The sequence below is a fragment of the Vidua chalybeata genome, chromosome 2 (assembly GCF_026979565.1).
Source record: "Vidua chalybeata isolate OUT-0048 chromosome 2, bVidCha1 merged haplotype, whole genome shotgun sequence".
Taxonomy (NCBI): domain Eukaryota; kingdom Metazoa; phylum Chordata; class Aves; order Passeriformes; family Viduidae; genus Vidua; species Vidua chalybeata.
The window spans coordinates 55181484-55208897 of record NC_071531.1 but is presented as its reverse complement, the minus strand read 5'-3'; the positions used below and the strand labels follow the sequence as shown (position 1 = coordinate 55208897).

Sequence of the window (27414 nt, the reverse complement as noted above, 5' to 3'; positions counted from 1 at the left end):
TATCAATATTTATTCATAATTTCTCTCTAGATCTTGAAATAACATTTTTATTGCTCTGTTGGAAAATATTTTTCACTATGTAGGAGCAAATGCAGAGTCAGCTGTAATATTATATGGTATGGACATACAAGATATTGGGTCTGGAAGAAATGTATTTAATTTAAATATTCAAATTGAAGAAGAATAATTGTGAAATTAAATATCTAATTCTGATAAATATTTGAAATTATTTTTTCTTACATTTGGTTTTTGGGTAGGGTTTATCAGGGAAAGAGGGGAAGAAAGGGAAATGTCAGAAATACAAAGCAGGGGAGAGAAAAGTGTCTAGGTTGAGGTAACCTTATTAGATTTTTAAAATTACCTCTTGAAAAGAAACTTACACTCACCAGGAGATTAAATTCTTGTAGTCAGCTGCTTTCATTAATTGAAGATATTTGTAACCATACATTTTGTTTCATGGGCATTTGGTAGCAGCAGATATTTCCTAGATTTTTTTTTTTTGTTAATAACCGCTCTGTTTAAATAGAAACAAAGGCTAAACTCAGCTCATCTGTGGCGGCTTCCTGCTACGACCTCAAGCAGTCAAGCGCTGGCTAGCGCTACCTTTGTAAGGCCGAATGGCCACCATGTCAGCGGGCACTTTAGGGTTATGTTGTCTGCTTCCCTGATGGTGCTGAGCATTGCAGTGTGGGTAATGCAGCTTGAGTATCTTCACACTGAGAGGAAGTGAAGGGACGAGAGAAGGACACTTGTTTGCTGGTCCAAAGAACTTTTTATTTATTATTATCCAAATAAACTTATTTTTTGCAGTGCAAATGTCGCCGGACAAAGAACTTGCAACAGATTAAGTAGGGGGTGGGCGGACAGGGGTGGAAACCTGCCTCATCCTATAGGGACAAACAACAGGGGAGTGACATGGATTATGACAACCTGTGGGAACATAAAAGAGGTGGGTACAGTGTTCTGGGACAAATAGAATTGCCAAGGTGGGGTGATTGATGCAGAACTTTCATGAAGAAGCAGGGAGTGGTTACAAGACTGACACCCCGACAAGGAATGACCACCCCCTGACTGACAGAACCATGTAAGGTGAAAACTATGAGAAGTGAGAAGATTGACAGGTTGGAGTGGCAGGAACTTTCAGGTAAACAACTTGGAGCAAACCACTGTGAGGGAAAATAGGGGTACCCAAGGAACAAGCTAACTAACATTAATAAAATCTCTGACTAAATCAACCCAACCTACAACACTCTTCCAGATCCTGAATATACTGCAGTGTTCCGTGTTGCATTACAAGGAGTGTATTTTAAACCTAAAGAAAATTTCCTAAGGAAAAAAAACAAAGGCCACTCTTACAATAACTACTCCCTCTGATACTTTGTCATGTGCTGATCTGAGGCAGTTGTAGAACAGCTCTGAGTTACTGAACAAAAAGTGTGCCACTTTCATTAGGGTAAAGTTAACTTTCTTCACAGTGGCTGGTATGGGGCTGTGTTTTAGATTTGTGCTGAACATGGGGTTGATAATATAGAGATGTTTTTGTTACTGCTAACAGGGCTTGTACAGAGCCAAGGCCTTTTCTGTTTTTTGAACTGCCACGCTGGCAAGGAACCTGGGTGTGAGGGAGCTTGGGAAGGGACACAGCCAGGACAGGTGATCCAAACTGACCTATTTCAGACCTATTTCATATGGTGTGATGCTCATTATATAGAGAAGAAGAAGGAGGTAAAAGGGTATATTTGGAATGATCATGCTTGTCTTCCTAAGTCATTGCTACAAACAATGGACCTTGCTCTCTTGGAGATGGATGAACCCCTGCCTGGCCATGGGAAGTAGTGAATTAATTCCTTGTGTTGCTTTGCTTGTGCACACTATTTTTGATTTCCCGATTGAGCTGACATTACCTCAACCCATGTGTTTTCTGGCTTTTACTCTCCTGGTTCTCCCCTCAAACCCCCATGTGTGGCTGTGTGGCTCTTGGTTGCTGGTTGGAGTTAAACCAAGACAGATGTCCAGACATTAGACTAAGGTATTCTCTTTAGTTTCTTCATTTCCAAAACCAGCATCCACACATAGTTTTTCTTGCCTTTGTTTTTCAAAATGAGAGGTCACGTATTTATCTTAGCAGTAGATTTAGCTTGAGGTGATAAAATTGATGTTAAATGTTTCCCTATACTTTTTTTGTTCTTTCTCTACAGCAATCATTTTCTCCTTGATCCAGCTGATGAAAGAATGAGTGAGCAGATCACATCTGGATTCCAATTCTGTTACAGGAATATGCAGATTTTCTGTAGATCTGATGTCTTGTTGGTAAGCCCTGTGAAGATAACCTAAGACACCTGGCATTATATACTTCTAATTAGAAAACTAAATTCTGTAAAAAGAAATTATGAAATTATTTTAGCAAGGACTGATATTCAGTTGAAATATTTTCTTCCCCCTTTGATAAATTTCAATCCAAAATAATAATTGACAAGAGAAGTGAAGCAGTATTCCATTTTTTATGTGAAATGAAAAAATGCAAATTTTTTTTGAAGACATCATCACTTACATCAAGCAATGTTAACACTCAGGAAATTTTTAAAAAACATCCCATTTGCACTGTGACAATACAGCTGTGAATCTTCCTTATATGAGCTAGCAATTTCTGATCTTAAAAGCTGCAAATAATTCAGTATAATTTTTAATTGTGTTGATTAGCTAAAGTCTCAATTATGTTTAAATACATTTATTACTCATAACTGCATTTGTCAAAGGGTCTTTTTTAAAAATCTTGCACTGAACTGCTGAACTTTAGTTTTTATTTATGTCAATCTCAATGTGACCACACACACAAAAATATCACACCAAGAAACCTTAAGCTGCAAAGATATTTCTTTATCTGATGAATTAAAGGTTTGATTTTGATTCCTATTAAACTATTTATTTAGTTTTATTTATTTTATTTGTTTCTTACATTATAAATATGCACATGAAAGTTTTAGAGAGTAGACTTTCTGTTGAACCCTAAACTTTTCTCTTGGGTCAAAGATTGTTAGGAGAGAGAATAAATAACATCTTTATGATAATTAGGCCAGTTTCACCACATATGTACATAAAAGGAAAAAAATACAGCAGACACAGTGGAGAGTTTCTACTACTAAATAGTATACTTTAATACTCTTTAATACTATATGATGGGTTTTTTAGAAGTAGCTACTATTTTTTTTAAAGAAGTAGAACTGTTTAGATGTAAAAAAAGATCCAAATAGCTTCTAAATATTTTCTGTGAGTCTACAAATTTGATTTTGACATAGTATAAGGTGTTGAATTCCCACTCTCGTAAACTAGGCTGATTCATTGCAAAATATAAATGTTCTACAAAAGCAAAAATTACAAGAAAATAATTCAAGCACTTCTGTCTTGACCATCCTCACAGTTTAGATATTACTGAATCCCACAGCTGGGGTTCGTGTGGATTATGATGGCTTTGTCTAAAACAAATCTGGTTTGTATACAATTCCTTAGGTACAACTAATGTCTAGGTGAGGTAGGGCAGGTCATAACCTCAACTTTGTCACAAGAGGTGTACACAGAAGACTATTTACATACCCTGGTCTCAGGGACAAGAACTAGTGTCTGACTTTCTTTCACATAGCAACATAGTCTTAACTTCCCTTATCTGTGATAAACATACAGAGTATACCTGACACAGAAGATCAGGATGAAGTGATTTAGAAAATGCAGTTTCTCTATTTTCTAATGCTCAGTTTTGGTAGAGCCTTCATATTTAATACAGTAGAATCTGTGTTCCAGATGAATTCTGCACTTTCCAATAAAAAAATCATTGCATGAATAAAAATATGTAATGCTGGGAATGAAGGAGAGAAGCCAGAACTCCCTCATTCCTATCTGACTTTGGTAAATTCTAAGACTGTTTTTTGGTTTTCCTTTTTTTTCAGGTCAAGGCCCCATGAATCTTGCATACTTTTTTGTCCAGTACACTGCAGCAGATTTAACATGAGGGATGAGGATACCTCAGACATACACTTTTTAACCACAGAAGCCCCTTGAAAAAGACTTACCTTCACTGTTCAAAATGTCAATTATCTTTCAATTCTCTAACAAAAAGGACTACCTCAACAATTATTAATAATTAATTTTGACATAATAGTTGCTAAAACTCTAATATAAGACTGAAATGACAAATAAAGGCTCAGCTAGAATGATATCCCATATGTTTTACTGATTTGACAGTGCTGAGGCTCACTTTACATTTTTGGTCTTTCCCTGGACAAAGCTGGTTTAAGCTTGTGGGAAGTCCCTAGTGAGCAATTGTCTAATGCTTGACTATTGTATATGAAGCCTTGGGAAAATGAGACATGGGAAATATCTGATGCCCCCAGGCAGTCACTTCGTAACAAACAGTAGCCCTTTCTGTCAACTAAGGCTGGGGAGGCTGTTATGCAGCTGTAAGACTTTAGCAGGTAACCAAAAAGGAGGGAGCAGATTGGTAAAAGAAAACATAATTAATTTAACAATGTGTGATAAAATCTGACATAACCAAAATAATCCTCCTCTATGAGCATTATATACTTCTAGCAAAAAAAACCCCACAGGATGGTGCTAATTAGTTGCAACCTGGCACCCCCAATTATGCTTAAGGGAAAATAAGTCTTTGGGATTCAGATGAACTTTCATTGGGTGAGAATGGGACCATTGGGAAGGGAGACACACTAGGATGTCTCATATAGCAGCTGTAACCATACTGTTAGTGGAGCTTTCCCACATTAATCAGATAATATTGACTATTACGCTGTTCAAATATTAGCTGCATGACCAAGGAGGGATGGGGGTCTTGTTTTCATGTTTCTAATAAGTTCCCTTTTGCCTATAAAAAGGCTTGGAGTTCAACTCCAGAACATGTTTACACCAGCTCCCTCATGTGCATATAGATTTATTTTCAGTTTCTGGATCCCATTGTGGGTTAATAAGACTTGGCCCCCACATCATTCATATATATCAGTTTCAACAAAAGCAAACCATAAGCGTAGATATGAAGCAATTTATATTTGGATAATGGAGGCATCTTCTACCATTAGGCACATCTGAAGGATATATTCACTGTGTGAGTTCTTTTGTGCTGCAATTTTTTTCTTACTTTTGTCCGAGTCCTGAGCTTTAATCTCACTTTTATTTCATTTCATTAACACTATATAATTGATGGAGGAAGGAAGCTTTCAGAGCTGAAGCTGAGAGTGGTTTAAAATTTGGATTTTACAGCCTGGATAATGTTCAAGTTCAGTTTTGGGACTGGTCCCAAGCTATGACCTTACTCAGAAGTTGTTTGGGAGAGTTCTATCTTGCTTATGCATATACTGCCCTAGGGCCACTCTCTACAATTTGACTGTATAAACAAGCAGATATTTGGAATGCTCCTTTATACAGACTGGTTCACTCTGGTGGATGTAACCCCTCTGTATTACCATTTGTCACTAAGGAATAAGACAGGGGGCTCAGAAAGGAATCAGGGAACACAGATTCAGTATTTTTCTCTCACAAGGGAATGTAATATTCATTACATGAAAAAAATGTTTATATTTGTTTTCCTTCTGATCAAATGGATATAAACATTTGATTATAAGATACCTAGCCTTCAGCAAGACATGTAATATAGATTAACTTAGAACCTGTGCCCCATCAATTTTATGTAATTAGCATTCTTAGTAATAGTCTGTGACAATGCAGCAAATTCCTCCTACACTGATGATTTTAACTGGACTCAGTAAAATCTGAGCACGTTAGGATAGTGTGAGCAGACCTCTGGGAATTTAATTACATATTGAGGAGAACATAGGGGAACTCAGGAGGTCATCTAGTCCATCCCTCTCCCCTACGGCAGGACTATTTACACTAATGTAATGCCTGACAGATATGAGCCAAACTGGTTCTCGAAGACTTTGAGTGACAGAAATTGCACAGGTTGTCCAGGCAATCTATTTCAACTTTCCAAAGCTCTTTATTACTAAAAGCTGTGCCATTTCTGTGTGGTTTTGCTATTTTTTTTAATGTCTGCAAACTTCTCCTGAATTGTAACTTAAACCATTATTTATGGTTTATTTGCCATTAATAAATAATATGCCAACATATTTGAATATTCAAATACAATACAGAGAGGTTTCCTCTCTAGAAATTATGTAATGTCAGGTCCCTTGTTATTTCCTACAGCAAATACTACCTTATATCTTTTGGTCCCTGAAGAATTTTTATTAAAACCTTAAGAAAGAATTCATCTGGTTTGTTGTAGATCTAACATGTAACCTAAGTACCTAAGGTTTTTTCACAGACAGAAAGACAGAAAACAGCTGTACAGTGTTGCAGATTTCCAGGACACAAAAAAATATGTGTAGAAGAAACAGAAAAAATAACAATGAGCTATAAAGTGTAGCTTTCAAACTTCTTAGGTACTCGTATGCACAGACTGGCGATTATTTTAATACCTATACATTAACCATTTATTTTGTTAAACATGCACAGTTTTCTGTATTCATTCACATCCCTCCCCAGGTATATTTTACAGTCTGATTATGAAAATTCTATCAGAAAAGATTAGCAAGATATCAGAAAACAGTTTGGAGAAAAAACAAGCAGAGAACAGTATTGATTGAACCAAATGAAAGAGAGAGAGAGAGAGGACATAGGGGAAATATGAGGTGTTAAAAACAAAATTAATATTATGCTGACAGTTATATGTGTCCTCTTTCTATAAATATATTTTGAGCAAGAAATAAATGAGAAAACTAACAAACAATGTGTTGTGTGAATAAGGAAGAAAATGCCAGAAGTAAGCCATTGTGAGCCATTCAGGAGCAGGAGGTGGAGCTTCCTTTGTTCCCGAGTGACTCATTATAAGAGACCTCTGGGGAACGCGGTGACGTGGAGCACAGCGACCAGGAGCAGGCAAATAGGGTCACAGCAGTTTGTGCAGCAGTTCGCTCAGGCAGGGCAATCAGGCAAGGTTGCAGGTCCCTGTTAGTCAGGTGAGGTGTTTTCATTGATTGCTTGATTTCAGGCTTTCTCCTAATAATGTGACCCAGTGGAGCCCTTCAAAAAGGATGCATCTGTACAGACCCAATCCTGTGTGGAGTGTTTGGCTTCAGGGGGTGTTGTGGAGGAGGCCTGCCTACAGTGTGAACACATGAACAACCTCCTTTCACTAGTGGAGGTGGAAGGAGGAGGAAGTTGAAAGATTAAGGAGTATCAGGGATAGTGAAAGGGAAATAGACTGGTGGAGTTCTGCCCTCACATCTTTAAGGGAGGCCCACCAAGAGTCAGAGGACTGTCGTGGTTTGACATGGAAGTGAATTTTTCCTAGGAAGTTGGGTCAAACTAATCAGTGGTCAGGTTTGGATATTGGCACTTGGAGTGACTACTAAAAGTATGGACACGCTTCTGCGAACACAGGGCGTTAAAAGCAAGAACTCTTAGGAGAACTGTCTTTTTTAGTTTCGGTCGTCAGAGAGTGCAGACTCTCCCCTGCCCAGCCTTAGGCTGCGTGGGGGAGGGGAAGCCACGCGGCCTTGTCTAGGTAGGCTGAGGGGCTGAGGGTCTGGAACCGAGCCAGCTTTTGTGGATGGAAGGGTGGAGAGAAGTGGAGATGCTTTTGCCTCCTTCCCTTCAAGAGGGAAAGAGACAGAGAGCTTGGCGGTACCTGGAAATTTGCTGGTAGAGGAGAAGGAGAAGGGGGGAATGTTTAGCGTGGGAGACGGAACACCGGACTGAGATATTAGCTGTCCAGGGAGTCTGAACGTTTAACTTTTTCTAGGAAATGAAGGCTTTTTTCAAAGTATTACTCTTCTTTGATTTGTAGTGGAAAAGAGATAGTCTGGGATCTGAGATGTTAGAAGAAGAAATATTTAGGTAGGAGGAGATGATGAAGTAGCTTTTGGCTGGACTTTTTTTGTTAGCCATGGACTGAACTAAAATTTCTTGCAATAGAGACTGCATTTTAGGGGGATGCAGTGGTGACTTAGGGAGACTGGTTTCAGTTTCGAACAGCACAAGAATGGCGAGAAACGAAGAAAACTGAAGAGGGAATGGTGATACCATCTGTATTCGGGAAGAAGATGAGTCTTGTTTTTGGACTCCTCGGCTCCAGGGGAAAATGGGGGGGACTGTAGTCCCAGGATGAGAAGCTGAACTGTTGTATCTTTGGGTCTGTGGCAAAGTATCTTTAAAAGAGCCCTATGAGCAGTCTGTCTATGCACAGTAGTGAGAGCATTGTGACATAGAATGAAGAGTGTCACACTGGCAATTTTTTTTTTTCCGGGCGGTTGCCATGTGTGACAGGGAAACACAGGGTGGCAGCTGTGTTTCCTGGGGGGTCTGTGGTGCAAGAGAGACTTCTCTCTCCCTTGATAGTTTGAGTATAGATTACCTAAAGAGTAGTAATTTGATCAAGAATCCTGGGTGATGTTTCATAGCTAAGTGTTTTTAGAAATTGAGAGGAGGAGGGGTGTTTTAAAAGGTCTTCATCCTAGATTTAGTTTATGTGTTTTCTGTATTAGTAGTAGTTTAATAAAGTTTTTTTTTCCTTTGTTATTAAGCTTAAGCCTGCTCTGCTCTGTTCCCAATAACATCTCACAGCATTTATTTAGAGAAAGTGCATTTTCATAGGGACGCTGGCATTGCGCCAGTGTCCAACCATGACAGGACTCATATGCCTCTCACTCTCAGGCAATAGAGGGGCACCTGGTAGATGAAGGGGAGTAGAAATGGGTCCCTGCTCGGGGTGGTAATAACAAAAATCCCTCCTGCCCCCCATCCCCTAGCCAGGTGCCACTTCAGAATAGGTATGAGGCCCTGGACCTAAAGAGCCAGACAGATGATTTAGAAAAAAATTATCTGTCCAGTGAGCCTCCCAATTATGACTTATCTAAAAAACGGATTACCACCTCTAACATCAAGAAGAAAAGAAGGGTAATCATAGTGGGTGATTCCCTTCTGAGGGGAACAGAGGGTCCCCTATGTCGACTGGACCCATTCCACAGGGAAGTCTGCTGCCTCCCTGGGGCTCGGGTATGAAATATCACTGAGAGACTTCCCAAGCTGATTCAGTCCTCTGATTATTACCCACTGCTAATACTTCAGGATGGCAGTGATGAAATTGAAAGGAGGAGTGTCAAGGCACTTAAAAGGGAGTTTAGGACACTGGGTCAAGTGGTTGATAGGGCAGGAGCACAGGTAGTGGTCTGCTCAGTCCCTTTGGTGGCAGAAAAAAAACAATGAAAGAAATAGGAGAATGCACATCATTAACAAGTGGCTCAAGGGTTGGTGTCATCAGCAAAATTTTGGATTCTTTGAGGCAACCTTTACAGCACCTGCTCTACTGGAATCAGACAGGATACATTTCTCTGTTAAGGGCAGAAGGTTTTTAGCTCATGACCTGGCAGACCTTGTTGAGAGGGCTTTAAACTAGGTCTGAAGGGGGAAGGGGAGGCATCTGGGCTGTCTGGAAGCAGGCTCAAGGATGGCAAGACAGTGTTAGGGGAGAAATCAGTGGTCCAGCTGAGGTGCATGTACACCAATGCACGTAGCATGGGCAACAAACAGGAAGAGCTGGACGCCATGGTGCAACAGCAGAACTATGATATAGTTGCCATCACAGAAACATGGTGGGATGACTCACATAGTTGGAGCACTGCACTAGATGGCTACAAGCTCTTTAGAAAAGACAGAAAAGGGAGAAGAGGTGGAGAGGTGGCCCTTTATATTAGGGAAGCTTTGGATGTCATAGGTATTGAAACTAATGACAACAAAGTTGAGTCCCTATGGGTAAGAATTAAGGGGGAGGCCAACAAGGCTGACATCCTACTGGGAGTCTGCTATCGTCCACCCAACCAGGAAGAAGAGGAGAACAGCTTATTCTATAAGCAACTGAACAATGTTTCAGGATCATCAGCCCTGGTTCTTGTAGGCGACTTCAACCTACTAGACATCTGCTGGGAACTTAATACAGCAGAAAAACAGCAGTCTAGAAAGTTTTTAGAGTGTGTGGAGGATAACTTTTTGTCACAACTGGTGGGCAAGCCCACCAGGGGAGGGACTATGTTGGACCTGTTGTTCACAAATAGAGATGGACTGGTGTGTGATGTGGAGGTTGGAGGCTGCTTGGGGCACAGTGATCATGAAATTATAAAATTCTCAATAATTGGTGAAATAAACAGGAATATCAATAAGATCTCTACATTGGACTTCTAGAGGGCAGACTTTGGCCTATTTAAGAGACTTATTCAGAGAGTTCCTTGGGAAACAGCCCTTGAAAACAAAGGAGTCCAGGAGAGATGGGCAAGCTTCAAAGCAGAGATCTTGAGGGTGCAAGAACAGACTGCCCCTGTGTGCCGAAAGATGAGTCGACGAGGCAAACGGCCAGTCTGGATGAGCGATGGGATTTTGAAAGAACTTAGAAATAAAAAAAAAGATGTATCATCTTTTTAAGCAGGGACTGATTTCTCAGGAAGTATTTAAGGGAGCTGCTAGGGCACGTAGAAAAAAAAATAGGGAAGCTCAGTTTGAACTTGGCAACTTCTGTTAAAAATAATAATAAAAAAAGTTTTTACAAATATATTAATAGTAAAAGGAAGGGTATAACCAACCTATGTTCCTTATTGGATGAGGCAGGCAACCTAGTAACTAAAGATGAGGAAAAGGCAGAAATGCTTAATGCCTTCTTCGCCTCAGTCTTTAGTGGTAAGACAGCTTGTCCTCAAGACAGCTGTCCTCAGGGGTTGGTAGATGGTGCCAGGGAGCAGAATGGTCCTCTTGTTATCCGAGAAGAGGCAGTCAGAGAACTGCTGGGGGACCTGGATATTTATAAATCAATGGGACTGTGGCGGTTACCTGCTACAACCTCAAGCAGTCAAAAAATCCCGGCTAGCGCTGCCTTGAGAGGCCGTAGCTGCCATGTGAGTGGGCACTTCAGGGTTGCGGAGTGCCCTGGCGTGGGTAATGCAACTTTGGTAGCTTCATGCTGAGAGGAAGTGAAGGGACAAGAGACGGACACTTTGCTTGCGAGCCTGAGAACTTTTATTCCCCCATGCATGGTCGGAGTGAACCGCCCTCAGCACAATGCAAGGCAAAATGGTGACAGGACAAAAGAATGCATTAGATTAAGTAGAGGGTGGGCGGACAGGGGTGGAAACCTGCTTCGCCCTATAGGGACAAACAACAGGGGAGTGACATGGATTATAATAACCTATGGTAACATAACAGAGGTGGGTACAGTGTTCTGGGACAAATAGAATTGCCAAGGTGGGGTGATTGATGCAGAACTTTCATGAAGAAGAAGGGAGTGGTTACAAGACTGACACGCCAACAAGGAGTGACAACCCCTGACTGACAGAACCTTGTAAGGACAAAGCTGTGTAAGGTGAGAAGATTGACATGTCTGCGTGACAAGAGCTCCTGTCATAAACAACTTGGAGCAAACAACTGTGAGGGAGAAATAACAAACACTAATAAAATCCCTGACTAAACCAACCCAACCTACAACATGGGACCAGATGGGATCCACCCTAGGGTGATGAGGGAGCTGGCAGACGAGCTTGTGAAGCCACTCTCCATCATTTATCAAGAGTCGTGGCTCACTGGCGAGGTTCCAGATGATTGGAAACTGGCCAATGTGACACCCATTTACAAAAAAAGGTAGGAAGGAGGATCCTGGTAATTACAGGCCAGTTAGCCTGACCTCAGTACGAGGTAAGATAATAGAACAGTTCATACTGAGTGCTATCACACAGCACTTACAGGATGGCCAGGGTATCAGACCCAGTCAGCATGGGTTTACAAAGGGTAGGTCATGTCTGACTAACCTGGTCTCCTTCTATGACCAGGTGACCCATCTGGTGGATGCAGGAAAGGCTGTGGATGTTGTCTATTTAGACTTCAGCAAGGCCTTTGATACTGTCTCCCACAGCATACTCCTGGAGAAGCTGGCAGCCCATGGCTTGGACAGGAGCACTCTTCGCTGAGTTAGGAACTGACTGGATGGCCGGGCCCAGAGAGTGGTGGTGAACGGTGCAGCATCCAGCTGGCGGCCAGTCACCAGTGGTGTCCCTCAGGGGTCTGTACTGGGACCAGTTTTATTTAATATTTTTATAGATGACATGGATGAGGGCATTGAGTCCTTCATTAGTAAATTTGCAGACGACAGTAAGCTGGGAGCTTGTGTTGATCTGTCGGACGGAAGGAGGGCTCCGGAGAGAGACAGATCGGTTGGATGGATGGGCAGAGTCCAACAGCATGAAGTTTAATAAGTCTAAGTGCCGAGTTCTACATTTTGGCCACAAAAATCCCCTACAGCGTTACAAGCTGGGGACAATGTGGCTGGATGGCGTTCAGGCGGAAAGGGGCCTGGGGGTGCTGGTCGACAGCTGATTGAATATGAGCCAGCAATGTGCCTTGATGGCCAAGAAGGCCAATGGCATCCTGGCCTGCATTAGGAGTTGCAGGAGCAGGGAGGTCATTCTTCCCCTGTACTTGGTGCTGATGAGACCACATCTTGAGTACTGTGTCCAGTTCTGGGCCCCTCAGTTTAGGAAGGACATTGAGATGCTTGAGTGCATCCAGAGGAGGGCAACAAGGCTGGTGAGGGGCTTGGAATACAAGCCCTATGAGCAACATTTGAAGGAACTGGGGTTGTTTAGCCTGGAGAAGAGGAGGCTTAGAGGTGACCTTATTGCTCTTTACAACTTCCTGAAGGGAGATTGTAGACAGGTGGGGGTCGGTCTCTTTCACCAGGCAGTAACTGACAGAACAAGAGGACAGAGTCTCAAGCTACGTCAGGAAAGATATAGGTTGGATATTAGGAAAAGAAATTTCCCTGAAAGAATAATAAAGTACTGGAATTGTCTTCCCAGGGTGGTGGTAGAATCACCATCTCTGGATGTGTTTAAAAAAAGACTGGACATGTCACTTGGTGCTATAGTCTAGTTGAGGTGTTAGGGCATAGGTTGGACTTGATGATCTTAGAGGTCTCTTCCAACTTCATTATTCTATGATTCTGTGATTCTGTGATAATTAAGAGAATGAAAGAAATAATTTCAATGCATTAAATATAAAGGAAAAGGAAGAGTTACAATGACTTTACAATAATGAGAAAAAAAGGAATACAATAAAAAATAGAATAGAATAACCTTAAAAATAAGATAAAACAAAAAAAGAAGAAATATTCTGTGGAAAAAAAATAGAAACTTCAACAAAGGCTGAGAAAAAAATAAAAATATTTCAAGAAGGAACTTTTTTTTTTTCAGGAAGAAAGGAGATGACAGGGACTGCAAAGTGAGTTAGAAGCAGCCAATTCATTTGCCTTGTATAACATCCTTGAGGTACAACTAATCTGTAGGTGAGCTAGGGCAAGGCTCAATAATTTTCAGGCAAAATTTCCAAACAGTTAAAGGTATTGCATTTCAAAGAGTAATGCTGATTTTCACACATCTTTCCACCCAGATTCAGTGTGGTAAATAACACTTTTGAACAGCATTTCTCATCTACTTTTTTTAAACATGAAATAACTTGAAGATAGAAGGATTTGTTTCCTCAGATGTTCCTTTTGGTATCTTCAGATTTTTTTTCCCTCTGACATTCTCTGCTAGTGCTTCACATTAAGCACAGACAAACTTTTTGAAACTTATAGGAGAGGTGCATGAAAATAAACTAAACTATGATAGAAAATTTATACCCAGATATAATTTCTTGATGAAATGGAATAATTGTATCTGTTATTTTCATGGTGTTTTCATTTTAATATTAATTCATTAGTGTTAGAATTCATTGTTACATTTTGAAAACATAGATACAGAATTATATGTCCAGATATTTCTAGGTATTACTGTAGTAGATAAAGTTGATCCTTTATCAGTGTATGTAGGTAAGTCATTTAAATCATATCATCATAAAATAGCCATCTATTTATGGAAGAAAAAATAGTAAAGAAACACTCTCTTGTCTCATTTTTAGATTTGCAACTTGATTGTTCAATAATGGGAAATTCCCGTTTCTATTTTTATCACTCACAAATATCCAAATTCTCCATAGCTTTTTCAAACCCATCAGAAGTAGCTACAATGTATTACCTAAAACAAACTGTACAAGTCAGAAGGAGAGCTTCTATGAGAAGTATTGCAATGGCTAAGATGGCAGTGCAAGACCAAGAGAGAGAAATAAAATACCTTATTTAATTCTGGTTTGTATTGATTTTGTTTTTTGGTTGTTTTTTTTTGTTTTTTTTTTTGTTTGTTTGGTTTTTTAGGTTTTTTGGTTGGTTGGTTGGTTGGTTGGTTGGTTGGTTGTTGTTGTTTTAATCCCTAGGTTTTCCTGAATTATGTTCTAGAATGATCAAGCATTTGAGAACTAGCAAGGTTTTGGGAACTTCTAATTTTAACAGACTGGTTTAGAAAGAAGAAATGAGTGCTTTAAATATGTTTAAAGCAAACAAACAAACAATCCCAAGAAAACCCACACAGAACTAAACATAATCCTCCTTCCCTAAGTGACTCATTTCAATGGATAGAACAATTAGATTTGATTTGTTATAATACAATACTTCCTTTGTTGATAATCCCAGACATTGCACATTTCAGTTTTCAAAGTTTTTTTGACAACAAAATACTTACTATATCAGAATGTTTTTGTACAAGTGTAAGTAACCCATTGGATAAGTATTAAATAGGGAAAATCATGTTACTGGTCATGTTGTTTGACCGACTTCATTGGATTATTTGCTTATTTACATCAGGTATTTATTTTCATGTGTAGTATAACATCTTGAATCCATAAAAATAAAGACAAATATTGTCTTTTTTTATCTTGTGTTTTCTTGGGTTATATGCCCATTAGATTAGTTTTGGAAGCAAAAATCCTGGAGTGGAAAATTAGCTCCTGCAGTCATAGGAACTAGTTGTTCATGAAGCTCATGCACTGTAAAATCACCTGCACAGACATCTGCTCACTTTTGACTCCCATAGTTTGGAATCTTAGAAATCTTTTTGGGTTTGTTTGTGGCTTTTATTAGGTGCAAAATATTTGCACATGCACATATATTTGTATATATTTATTAACTCAGTATTATACTTCCTTTCATGACTTCTTTTTCTTATTTCCTAATCGTGGCACTAAGAAATATTTCATTTTTAGTTTCAAACTTAATTGGTGGCTTTTAGAGTCATTTTCCCACCTCTGTGCTCCCAAATCTCTATTCATTCAAATAACTTCAAATCCTAGGAATATTTTGTGCAGAGGAAGTTGAGAAACCATTTTATTTCTAAGAAAAGAAAAACAACACAAGAAGAGGGGGGAAAGAGCTTAGTAAAAGAGTAAAAATTAAAACTTTGATAGATGTCAGGATGTACCCCGAACAAGTTTCAACTCTGTTCTTACATAGCAAAGGTGAACCAGAACAGCAACATATATACTGAGCAAAGGTAAAGTAAGCATAAATTTTAATGGAAATGATTTATTGAAATTGATTTTTTAGAAGTTCTTCAAAGGTCAATCAATTAACTACATATAATAGAATTATTCTTCTCCAGCAAAGAAAGTGCAAAACATTTACCTTCAGACAATGATTGCATTTTAAAAAAAGGTTATTCTTTGTCTGGATTTAAAGAATGAGCAGATTTCAGTAAAACCAAATTTGACAGTGTGTTTTAATTTTATTCCACTACAAGAAATATCTATTGTGGTATGTTGGTTGCACACAGACCTTGTTAAGCAGCTTTTTAATGCCATTTTAGTCTAAGAGGGAACAAAGTGGGTACTGTCGTGGTTTGACATGGAAGTGAATTTTTTCCAGGAAGTTGGGTCAAACCAATCAGTGGTCAGGTTTGGATATTGGCACCTGGAGTGACCACTGAAAGTATGGACACGCCTCTGAGAACACAGGGGGTTAAAAGCAAGAACTCCCAGGAGAACTGTCTCTTTTGGTTCCAGTCGTCAGAGAGTGCAGACTCCCCCCCTGCCCAGCCTTAGGCTGGGTGGGGGAGGGGAAGCCACGCGGCCTTGTCCAGGTAGGCCGAGGGGGCTGAGGGTCTGGAACCCAGCCAGCTCCTGTGGACGGAAGGGTGGAGAAAAGCGGAGATGCCTTTGCCCCCCCCATGTGAGAAAAAGAGACGGAGAGCCTGGCGGCACCTGGAAATCTGCCAGCAGAGGAGAAGGAGAAGGGGGGGGAATGCCCAGCGTGGGAGGCGGAATGCCGGACTGAGATATCGGCCGTCCAGGGAGTCTGAACTTTTAACCCTTTTGAGAGAATGAGGGCTTTTTAAAGGTATTACTCCTCCTTGATTTGTAGTGGAAGAGAGATAGTCCGGGACCTGAAATGTTAGAAGAAGAAATATTTAGGTGGGAGGAGATGATGAAGTAGCTTTTTAGCTGGACTTTTCTTGTTAGCCATGGACTGAACCAAAATCTCCTGCAATAGAGACTGCATTTTAGGGGGATGCAGTGGTGACCCAAAGAGACCTGCTTCAGCTTCGACAGCACAAGAATAGCGAGAAACGAAGAGAGCTGAAGAGGAAATGGTGATACCCTCTGTCTTCGGGAAGAAGATGAGTCCTGGTTTTGGACCCCTCGGCCCCAGGGGAAAATGGGGGGGACTGTAGTCCCAGGATGAGAAACTGAACTGTTATATCTTTGGGTCCGTGACAAAGCATCCTTAAAGGAGCCCTATGAGCAGTCTGTCCATGCACGGTGGTGAGAGCACTGTGACATGGAAAGGAGAGTGTCACACTGGCAGATTTTTCTTCCGGGCGGTTGCCATGTGTGACAGGGAAACACAGGGGGGCAGCTGTGTTTCCTGGGGGGCCTGTAGTGCAAGAGAGACTTCTCTCTCCCTTGATAGTTTAAGCATAGATTACCTGAAGGGTGGTAATTTGATCAAGAATCCCGGGTGATGTTTCATGGCTAGGTGTGTTTAGAATTGGGAGGAAGAGGGGTAGTTTTAAAAGGTCTTCATCCTGGATTTAGTTTATGTGTTTTCTGTATTAGTAGTAGTTTAATAAAGTTTTTTTCCTTTGTTATTAAGCTTGGGCCTGCTCTGCTCTGTCCCTAATAACATCTCACAGCATTTATTTAGGGAAGGTGTATTTTCATGGAGATGCTGGCATTGCGTCAGTGTCAAACCATGACAGTACATAAATAAACTGTTTTAAAAAATTCAGCATTGACAGTGCATTATTCATCTGTATGTCATTTTGCATACCTATATTAATAAAATTTAAAATATATTTATAATCCAGTCAATCATTCTTATTAATACAATTTATAAAATACAATCTCCACCTTTACTCTCTGTAAAGAAAATGTTAAATTTAAAATATAATTATTAAAATCCTGCAGTTGTTGTCTGCCTCTCAGACTGCATGGTATTTTACCATAGCAGTGCCGTGATGCTATTAGTCAAGTGACAAATTAAGATAGATTGTGCTGAGCAGATGGGGTGATTTTTAAGATGGTATACTAGATTGTAGAGATTGTTGCGGAGACAGACTTCCTTTGAGAATTCTTTCTTACCTGTATTCTTATAGTCATTTCTGTCTTAGCTGTTGAAATATATTATATGATGGCAGTGAACATAGAAACATCTGATGTTAAAGCCTCTAAGTTACCATGACTGATATTTTCCACACTAGTGAAATACTCCTCGTGGAAGTCCAAAAAATTACACTAGCTAGGTGCACTGTCATCATCAAGGAAAGTAATGAAAAAGGAAAAGAAAGCAACTCACAAAAAACAACTAACCTTTTGTACAGAAAAGACACACAGAGCAATTTGTGCTGGTTGGGGCTGGGGCAGTGTTAACCTGGTGTGGGGATATGTTTTGGATTTGTGCTCTTAAAAGTGTTGGTGGCACAGGGGTGTTCCAGCTGTTGCTGAGCAGCACTTACACAGCCTCAAGGCTTTTTCTGCTTCTCACCCCACCCCACAAAGGAGGCTTGGCATGCACAAGGAGCTGGGAGGGGACACAGCTGGCACAGCTGCTCCTAACTGACCGAAGGGATATTCCAGACCAAAAGGACCCCTGTGAGCAAACTCCCAAGAATTGTTTCTTGATTACTGGATTAAAGCAATAATAACTAAAACATAATTTACGAATCTTAACATTCTTTGATCAACGGTTGCCATTTTTCTTCCTAAAAATAAAATTTAAGAAAACTATCTTGATTTACAGATCAGGCGAACCAGTTAAGAAAAACTGAAGAGAGAAAATATTTAGCAATAAAATATTTAGAAAAGCTTGTCATTTGCAGAACTTTTACAATCTCTGAATTGAATAATACAGATAGTAGGCATGTGATGAAATAAGCTATTATTATATACTGATGCAATTGTAATCAGTAATTTATTCATACTGTTAACTTTTTTGTATATTTCAGCTATCAGTAATTGTAAAGTAATAGATATAAAAAATTACATATTGTTTCTCATTTATTACCTGTGAAATTCCAATTTTAAATTATTTACTTCAGGGATTTTTTGAGATATAACTAGATTGTACAAACAGAGTTAACAAAATTTTGTAAGAACTAAGCAGTAGTTAATCAGAAGGCCTTGGTATTCAAAGTTATTGCAGTGGTTAATAATAATGGTCCTTGGAGTTCCAAAACTCTAATAAATATTTATATACACACATTTAAAACTTTCTTTTTGTTTTACTTCTGATGTAGTAACTCCTGATAAAAAGTCAAGTTCTGGTATGAGGTGCCTGGAAGTAATCCTCTAAAGTTTATTTTACAGTTTAAACAATCTACCTCAATCTCATTTGATAATCTTTCTTTACTTCTGGCAAACTGTGTGGATTGTCTTTAGTTAAAGTACAGTATTTACTGTGAGTCAGAATGAAATCACCAAATTCATTATCTATGTGACCTGAAGCTATATTTGAATGTGCATCTCCAGAGGACAAAACTCACTGATACAATGGACCTTAGACATTGATGGTATCTGACTTGTGTACTTCTGTCATTATGCTGAAGGACTTTTATAAGTAAGAAAAATTTTCTTTCCCTCAGAACATATGGCTACTTACTGTATTTTAAGGAGTATATTTTAATTAATTAATATTTAGTTAATATGAGTATTTGCATTGGAAAAGAACAATATTTATTTCCTTCTGATTTTCAGTTAACTGATTGTGAAATATTATATTCATTGTACACAATTATTAGAATTTCTATCCTTTTTAAGAGTCCTCTCACAAGCAAAGGAAAAGATAATTTTCCCGGCATAAATTTTTTATTTCTGCCAGGTTTTATGAAATAATAAAAGCTGAGAAAAAGAGTATTCCTTGATTCAGTCATCAGTATTCAGTTAAGGGTTTTAACTCCATCACTTTCTCAAATGTTTCCACTACTAGATGACAAAATAGGAAAAAAAAAAAAAGAGAACCATTACCACAAAACAATATTGTAGTACAACTACTAATAAAGATGACATAAAATTCTTCATTATTTAAAAAATATTTTGCATATATTCTACATTGAGATAAACATATTTGCAATTCAACCTAAGTTTGTCTTATGATATAATAATTTATTACCATTATATGGTTCATGAAGATTGAATATGGTAGTTATTTCAAATAAGTCCCCTGTCTCTGCCCCCATCCCACTCCATTTGCCTCTCCCTTCTCTTTACTGCCCTTCTTTTCCCTGCCTTTCACATTGTTCTTACTCTGAGCTGTGGGTAAACTTGTACATGTGCAATTCAGAATAGTCAAATCTATCTGCATATCAGTAATCCTGGAGAGCAAAAGAGGTTTTACTCTAAGATTGAGAAGTGTTAGAATTAGCTGCTTCTCTCTATCATATATACTTCCTTAGAATAAGAGCAACAAAGAAGAACATAAAATATTTCATTAAAATATTTAATAGCAGGATGAGTTTTAATATCTGGAGGAAACACTGTCTACCCTGCAATGAAGGCAAATATATTGGATACACAAAGCATAAATTTTTTTCTTATAATATCATATATCATAAAGTTTTGAAAAAATTATAAACTTCTTGGTTTAATTTTTTATTTTTTCAACAGTTTAAAACTCCACTGGTCGCTATTCTGGCTCAGAAAATAAAGAAAAGATGCAGTTTAATGTTATTGGGAATGATAGTTTAGTGAAGTTTGAAGTGGCTCACAAGATCTGCTGGACTTCCAGATTCTCTTTTTCCTTACTTTAAAGCTTCATAAAGTTGAAATTTAATAATCAGTAGGCCATTTGACATTTACAAAAGTTTTGTGAACTAATACCTTGTTGAAACATTTTAGTTCTTCTGGGAAGAGAAAGAGGGGCTGGAGAGACAAAACAAGCTCAATTTATAGAACTTCACTAATCTTTTATTTTAGTATGAATCCATTCTAGTTATCAAACTTTCATTTTGTTGAGCATGTCATTAGAGGGCAGAAAAATAGAAAATTGCATGTAGATTAATTCTGTCAACAGTGCCATCCTTTCAGTCTTCTACATATTCAGCTGAGAAATATTTTGAAAAAACTAAATAGCTGGTGAAATTTAGATGCCAAAAATAACCAGTTACATACAAGTATCCTCATAATATACATGTGAATACTGGTGGCAGGGGCTCATGGTGTCTGATGGTTGATAGGTTTTCTTTCAGGGATTTTTCTTGGAGTATTTATTTGTTTTGTCCTCTTTAAGTTTGGTCATGTAACTTCAAAGCTGCCCATTCTAGTAAAAGTGGAAGTGAAATTTTCAGTTTTCAGTTATCTGAAGTACCTTCTTAACAATATTTTTCCCTCCTGCTGAAAATTCTTCAGTACTATGCTTTATACAGGGGTAAAATATAAACACACAATTATGTCTACAATATAAGATAGAGAGGCTGTTTTGCAGTAATTAACTTTCAGATTTCTTTAGAACAAATTTCAGGGACTAAATATGTTGTCTTTAGCTCCTCCTCCTAGTAAAGCAAAAATAATAGGAGAAAAAAATCAGTATTGTCAGAATAAAGTCATCTCTACCAAATCATAGGGGGATCCCTATCAGAGAAGAAAGTTACTTCCCATAGTTTTTGAAATAAGACAGTATAATAAAGCAAATACTATGGAATTATTTTATCATAGTAATTAGAATTTGCATGTGCAGATTTACCTTGTTTCCATTCAAATGCCTACATTAGAGTAACAGTATTTTCTAGAAATTCTTTACCGAACCTGGAAAGAAAAACATGTTATATTTTTTTTTCAGATCACTTTCTTTTTAAATTATTAACACTGCCTATGTGTTCATGAGAAAATAAATTTTAAAAGGTAGATTTAGTACAAATTTCTTGTGATAGTGAATTTATATATGATCCCCTGAAGTCAGTAATATACAGATGGATTCTCTTCTGATCTTTTATGAAAAAGGAGAGGAAAATTCTCAAGAGAATTGTACATCTGATAGAGGGTTTAAGAAAACAGGTTTGGGTAGAATACAGAGTATGATCACATCAACTACAGATTTAAATTGAACATGAATTGTTTGTGCATGAAAAAGATGAAAGCAACAGCAATAATACCTCAGTGGAAATAACCAGAAAAGGATAGCCAGAGTCTTTGTCATACTTACAGATTACTAGAAGGGAATTACGATATAATTGCTTTGTTTCTTTTGGTTTGCAGTCTTGTATATAGTACATGTTCTTGCCTCTCAGGACTTGAAGAACTATCCTTTACTTGAAAACATAGGAATAGCCACACTGGTTACCAAGCCACCCAATTCCTCATATCTTTGCTTCTTAAGTCCAAGCGTGACAATTAACATTCACTTAGGAAAAGAACATAACGGCAATGGATTGAATGAAAGTCTCCTTTCCTTGTTACACTTTCACAGTTTCTAGCAAGTAAGTGGTACATAATTTTTGTGAGGGTTAGAAGAGTTGGGAGCAGCTTATGCACGTGAATCAGAAGAGTCACTTGGCTGAACATGTATGGGAGTGAGGAAATGAAAGGACATTAGATGCAATAAATTGTGACACAAAGTTTATACTTAATTGTTAGTTTAATATGCCATTGTGTTCTCATGATCTGAAGAGCAATTAAAGACATTAAGTAGTCAAACCTCAAAAGACTAATTTTCTTGGGGTGTGGGAGCATCTCTCTGTCACTCATATGCTGAAAAGGGCCTGAAATCTGGATCTCCCACTTTCTGTGCAAGTCCTCTAAACAGTAGGCTACTCGATACAAAGTGTGTGCTGTTGACAACACAAGTGACTTGCTTTAGACAGGAATTTGATATTTTGGTATCCTGCACTGATGGAAGTACTTACTGAAACTCCTGTTCACGAACTTGTGCCTAGGCTTTTTATTAAGTGCCTAGGGTAGAATTCATTGTATGGTCAGTGGGGATCAGTAAGTGATTCTGAGATTCTTACTCAATTAGGCAGATAGGATCTCCCCTTGAAAGTCTCAACACTATTACCTGTCTTCTATGGCTATATAACAAACATATGCACCTAAATTACTGTTGTGTTTTGGGTTTTTTTTGTTTTGTTTTGGGTTTTTTTTTTTTTTTTTTTTTTTAATCTGAATATGAAGAAATGGGAAGTCAACAAAAAGTTTATGTGACTTCCCTGTTTTTAACAACACAAAAGCAACAACCAAATTCAGTATTAAACACCTCCCTCACTGCTTCTAAGTAGGTGAAACAGGAATAATACATTTTCTAAGCTCCTCCTGAGTTAGCATTTTCCTTTATAAGGGTGCATACCACAATATATATTAAATGTGCCTTTATAACACTTAAGTTTTGGTTCCCTGTCCTGTTCATATACAGAAGCACACCAAGTGTACATCTAAGTACTAGAAAGACCTAGAAGAGGTAGCCCCCTGAGTAACCCTAAAAATGAATAGATTTTTAACCAGATTTAATCAATGGACTCAAATTATTGAATGTCAGTAAAATTGCTCTAGCTGAATTGCTTAATGCTCATATCAGAATCTCCTGACAGCTGCAGTGCTGTGTTTTCAGCACTCATAGTTCTATTGCTATATTAATCAAAGGACCGTGAGTTTGAAGATTTGTGAGTGAGAGACACGGGCTTCATTTTGATGGTATTGAAGCCCAAAGGTAAAAACTGAATTTATGTCTCAAGTACAGTATAACCAGAACTCTTTTTCTTTGGTATATACTATTGTTTTAATACTAGATCTGTCAAATCCATAAATCCAATAGCATTTCCAAGACTTGGGTTTTTCTATTTTTTTTTTAATTTCTATAATCTCACTTAAAAATGTTTCACTTTTTAAAACTAGTTATGAAACTTCTGAGATACTTATAATGATTCCACACAATGGAATATGTATCAGCCTTTTGTGTTTTAATGATGCCAATTCAGATTGAACAGGCAGTTTGCCTCCCCAAGAGGCTACAGATCTTCTCAGCAGTCATTTTTTTAAATTTTACTTTTGGTGAAAGTTTTATCTTCTTACATTCTCATCCATATTGAATGATGTTATTGAAAGATAAACATCTGGATTCCTTCTGTGGTATTTATACCTTATTCAAATAAATGTTGTTTTTGGTTTTTTTTTTTTGTGAATCAAAAAATAGGAACAACAAGAAAAATCAGGAAAAATATATGCTTAATTGCAACTTGCCAAACTGTGAACAATTGAGCAACCATCCCCAATATGACTTTGTACTTCAGCCCTAAAGTTCTGTCAGCTGTACCAGTAGAAGTCTGGACATGGTCCAAGCAAAAAACTGTATCATGCTGCATATCAATAACACTTCCTTTCCATATGGTTATACTGACTCCTGGGGCTTAATTTTCATCACTTTTCCAGAGGTCTTCTATTGCTTCATTGATGTCAGTAGTTTTAGCAGAATTTAGAGAATATTGCTGTCCCTCAAAGTACATATGAAGAGAGAAACTGCCTTTTAGAGTTTGATTAATCTACCATTGCTTTGAATACACATGTTCACTAGGTATTCCTGTAATACATAAATTTTAATTTTTGAAAGTTAATTTTCAACACTAATAATGCTTGAAACTAATAATTTGAAGTCTCTCAGTGTAAATTAGATATTTTAGATGTAATCAGAACTTCCCCAAATCTAACTACTATCAATTTGGTATTTTTTAAGAATAATGTATAATTTTCTGTGTATCCCCATCATGTGAGTTTTCATGCTGAAATCTGCACCTATTGTGAATATAATATCATGGGTGTGTCAGTAGAGGGACAGGAAAACTTAAATCTAAACATAACATGAATAAATAGAAAAACAGTATGAGTTTGAACAAATTCTTCCGCTATATAATTTCCTAAAAATGGACTTCAGACTACCAAAGTGTTCAGATAAGAGGAGAAATATTTAGGAATCTTACCCTTATCTTCCCCTTAATAAATCCAGTCAAGGACTGTTCAGTTCCTATGAATTGTTTTTCAGAATGGGAATAAACAGTCAGACATCACATCTGCAAAACATTAATATATATTTCTTTAGGCACAATAATGAGAAATATTATTGAACTATTATTCATATTAATGAACTAGCTAAAACCAGTAGTGTAGGATACTATTGCCTAGAGGCATCCCACAGTGATTTATGCATTCACTATATGTACAGCCAAATTGTGAGAGGTTAATACTACCCCAAATAGATAGTGTATCCAAATTCTTTGTGTGCACAGAGAAGCTGAGTGGCACTGGGTGTTTCTTAAGGAAAATCTTTCAGGCTTCATCTTCTTTCTTAGGCAGTCATGGGCTACTTATAGGCAACACACACACACATATATATATATATGTGTATTTGTGTTTGTCTCCTTATGAGGGTCTTCCAGAACCTCTGCAAACACCACTAGGCATTTTTCCATATATAATTGAAATGAGCACATTGAACTTGGATATAAGAGCAGAAAAGGGCAATGTCATGATAAAATGAACTTTGTTCCTCTCTTTTAAACAAAATAAAAAGAAAAATACACCTGTGTTTCAGAAAATGTGATGTGGAAAATTACAATGCTGACATGGTATCATCACAGTACCAGATGGGTAGCATCAGGAGTTTCATGACATTTTCAAAAAACTTGCAAATTACCTTCCAACAGACATCAGAAGCTAAAATCCAAACTCTCTTCAACTGCCTTTGTGGAAAAAAAGCTACAATCCAAACTAAGCATATTCATAATAGCATGAGGACCAAAAATGTCATAAATATGTGTTCTGAATTCTTCAGAAAAGATTAGAACTACCTAAACTAAGAAAATCAAGTTCATGTACTTTGATTTCTTATTTTAAAGACTTAAGAAAGCCTGGTAGTGTTTTGCTGATTCTGAAGATTAAGAGCAAGCAAAAAGAAAACATTCTCTTTTTAATTTTATTTTAATGAGAGAAGTTAAATTCATACCAAAGAGACAGAAAAATAGAGAGCAAGGATAAGGGACAGAGAAAATTGATTATCAGAAAGTGGCCAAGGAGGCTATCAACTTATGCTATAATAGTAGCACAAATATAAAGGATTGATTCAGCTGAAGTCTTCTTTCCAGTGACCATTATGCAATTACCTTAGAACAGTAATTGCCTTTCATATGGCATTTGTGGAGGATGATAAGGTAAATAACCACAGCCGTGTTCAATAATGTGAAGCAGATCGTCATCACTAGGACAAACATGAGAACTTCTATTTTTGTACCATTTAATTTTAAACTAAAGGACATCCCATACTTATTGAATACATGAGTTAAATGCTGGTCATCTATTTATCTGTCTATCTATCTAGTTGCACATTGATATATAAATGTACAGATATATAGATATATACACCCTGATAATTTTTAATATTCCATTCATATAATAATCTGGGACATGATATTATGATCTGTTTTCACTGGAGCTAAGCAGCAGAGAACTAAGATGACTCTAGAATAGAATATATTAGAATAGAATAGAACCTTTTCTTTTGGAAGGGACCTACAGCAATCATCTAGTTTAACTGTCTATCCACTTCAGGGCTGACTAACAACTAAAGCATGTTAAAGACATTATCCAAATGCCTTGTAAACACTCACAGGCTTGGGGCATTGCCCACCTCTCTAGGAAGTCTGTTCCAGTGTTTGACCACCCTGCTGGTAAAGAAATACTTCCTAATATTCAGTCTGAATCTTCCCTGACAGATTTGTTCTCAAAAAACTGTGCTACTAATTTCTTTCATTTAATGGGTAGACTGCAAGTAGGTGAGGTATACACCCTTATGCTGGCATGAACAGATCCTTCTCCAGTTCCTTACATTGCACCTGATCATGCCTAAGACAAATTTTCTCTCACACCTATTATTGGAAATAAATGGTGAGCCTGCATAAATATATCAGTCATTAAATTAATTTCTTTTTTGACTTGCTCTTAGGCAGTCCTATTGCCTATAAAATCTTGTCTGCTGATGTAGCTTAACAGCTAAAGAAGATCAGATAAGCATAATAGCCCAGTTCATTCAAACTCAGGAAGATACTTGATAAACATAGTATGCCTCATTAGCCAGTTTTCTACTTTTGTTGCATTCCAGTCAATTTTCCAGACTAACTGGTCTGCTCAGTCAATGCTCTTCCACCTTTCTTTTTCTGACCATTTAACAGAAATTCGCTGTTTTTTCAGTGTTTCAAGTTAGCCTTGGCTAATACTTAAACACCCCCTTTGGTGATCACTCATCAGCAAGACAAATGGAGTAAATAGGGTTAAAAAGCTTCTGGGTCAAGATACAGACAGAGAAGTCACTAATCAATCACTGTTGCAAGCAAAACACACTTGACTTTGGGGAAAATCAATGTAACTCTGGAAATCCAATAGATATGGATAGCAAGAAATGAGACAACTATCATAGAATCATAGAAATATTCGGGTTGGAAGTGAACTCTAAAGACCTAACTCCCCCTGCCATGGGCGAGGACACCTTCCTCTAGACCAGCTTGCTCAAATCCTCATCCAGCCTGGCCTTGAACTTCCAGGGATGGGGCTTCCACAACTTGTCTCAGCAACCCATTCTAGTGCCTCACCACCCTCACAGTAAAGAATTTCTTCCCAATAGCTAATTAAAATCTATACTCTATTAACGTTAAGCCATTTCCTCTTATCATTATCCACTCACGTAAAAACTCTCTCCATCATTCTTGTAGGCTCCCTTTAGATACTGGAAGGCTGCAATGAAGTCTTTCCGGAGACTTCTCTTCTCCAGGCTGAATAATCCCAACTTTCTCAGCCTGCCTTTGTGGAGAGGTGCTCCAGCCCTCTGATCATCTTTATAGCCTTTGTCTGGAGTTGCTCTAACAGGTCCATATCCTTCATGTATTGGGAGCCCTGGAGCTGGATGCAGCACTCCAGATAGAATTTCACAAGTGTGGAGTAGAGAGCCAGAACCACCTCCCTCAACCTGCTGGTCACACTGCT

At 38.0% G+C, this 27414-nt stretch overlaps 1 long non-coding RNA gene across 1 annotated transcript; it reads left to right on the top strand.

Moving 5' to 3' along the window:
• Positions 1 to 1388: 1388 nt before the first annotated feature.
• Positions 1389 to 4179, top strand: LOC128781791 (uncharacterized). The gene is made up of 3 exons (XR_008428515.1): positions 1389 to 1453; positions 2199 to 2310; positions 3942 to 4179. It is a non-coding gene; the product is annotated as an uncharacterized LOC128781791 (long non-coding RNA).
• Positions 4180 to 27414: the final 23235 nt, after the last annotated feature.